This window comes from Loa loa (genome assembly GCF_000183805.2).
Source record: "Loa loa unplaced genomic scaffold supercont3.268, whole genome shotgun sequence".
NCBI classification, from domain to species: domain Eukaryota; kingdom Metazoa; phylum Nematoda; class Chromadorea; order Rhabditida; family Onchocercidae; genus Loa; species Loa loa.
In genome coordinates, this window is record NW_018108448.1 from 32,932 (window position 1) to 34,995 (window position 2,064).

Below are 2,064 nucleotides of genomic sequence, written 5' to 3' on the forward strand. Positions count from 1 at the left end.
ATCATCACATTTCTTGAGCATTAGTAAAAGGATTCTTAGTAAAAGGCAAGTTATGGCATTCCAATAGATGCCTCAATACTGTCAGCATAGTAGGGAAATCTATGAGGAACAAAAATGAAAAATTTCTTCTTTCTTCGAAATAAATTGAAAACGCTGTAAATTAATGCAATATCTAACATATGTACTAAATGAGCTTGAAAATATCTAATGATCGTGAAAATTGATTTAAAATGAGAAATGTGTTATTTTTCGAATCTGAAAATATGTGTTCAAATGAAGGAAAATGAAGAAGGAAATTGAAGAATGCATGAATACAATTCTTACAGATAAACAATAAGGAAAAGTAGAGCTGGAAATAAATCAAGTAAATTAACAATTGCCTTAGTAAATTGCATCGGTTACAAATCTAGGAGAAAAAAAAATATTTCACATAAAATAGCTAGCTATGCAGTGAAAATACAAATATTTAAAAAATTGTCAACTACTTTCAATACTATCAGAAATAACAGTTTTGAAGATTTGCTTGAAAACCTAATTGCGATAACTCAAATATTGAAAAAGTATTCTTCTGAAAAACAACTTAAATAATAAACTGTGATAAATGAGTATGATCATGTTTACAATTTAATAAGTTGGACAAATGTAACATTGAAATACAGCACCATTTATGAATGAGAAGAAATTTGTCAAAATTTAAATGAATTTCAAAAAGTTGCAATCAATGAAAGATGGCCCATTCATTTATCAGCTAAATGGATGGTATCTGAAACAGATAAGCCCGATTTTTGGGGAACATAACAGGCTAAAAAAACAAAAAGAAAAAAAAAAGGAAAGATGCCACAGTATCCATATTCGGCGATATAAACCTGGCGTGGAAAAAAAAAGATGCGCAAAATGTAGATGAGCTAGATATAACGGCCCATACCTTGGCCTGTTGGGCTTAGATGACTGGGATTTTGTCGTAGCATTGGTGATTTTAATAAATACAAGTCAACTTTTCAAACTTCAATGCTAATCTTAAATTAGTGGGGAATTCAAGTATAAGTAAGTAAAGTTTCCAATTTTACTAAAAATTACATACATGTATGACATGTGGACAAATATATCCGTATATGATGTACATTTGCGCCTATTTTATTACATAAATATCCAGGAATATTTAAGTTTTAATATTCAACAAAACAGAGAAAAAAGTATTTCAATCTTACAGTTAGTATTTCAAATATTTCTTGCTTAAGAGTATGATTATCAAATTATTAGTAGCATCATTTTCTTGCTAATACTAAATCATTAGGATAAAAATTATTACTAATAAGTGTGGAATAATTAATTAGTCATACTTAATTAATTATGCTACTATATTAATCACACGATATTTAAAATTCAAATATTCGAATTCGTTTTTCTTTTCTACTATCATAAAATGTTATGTGATTGTTTATGTTTAAATAAATATGGGAATAAAAAAAAATTTCTTTTTTTTTAAATTCTGTTTCATGCTAACCGGAAGCAATACAAAAGTGGATTTGATATATTATCGAATTATTAAGAATTATTAATTATTAAAATTGTTACAAATCATTTTCTTACTTATAATAATCTATTTCCTCTCTCTTACAAAATAAATTCCACTGATGAGATGAATGCTACGATGAATTGTGAAATCTTTTTTTCTTTTTTTATTTGTGATCATAATAATAACAATGATAAGTCTCACATGACTTATATCTTTATCCCTTCCTTATCTCTTCTAATAATCTTCAATGCTAATTAATTAGTTTCGAATGATGCAATTATTTTTGAATTAATCAATTAAAACTATTTGCTAATGATCAAATTGATTGAATTAATGCAAAAAAAAAAGGGGAAATAAAAGACTAAATGGAAAGATTAATAAATATTTTAGTTTTCTTAGAACAAGAATTGCGTTGTAAAAGCAGTAGAAGTAATAGTTGTAGTGGTAGTAGTAGTAGTAGTAGTAGTAGTAGTAGTAGTAGTAGTAGTAGTAGTAGTAGTAGTAGTAGTAGTAGTAGTAGTAGTAGTAGTAGTAGTAGTAGTAGTAGT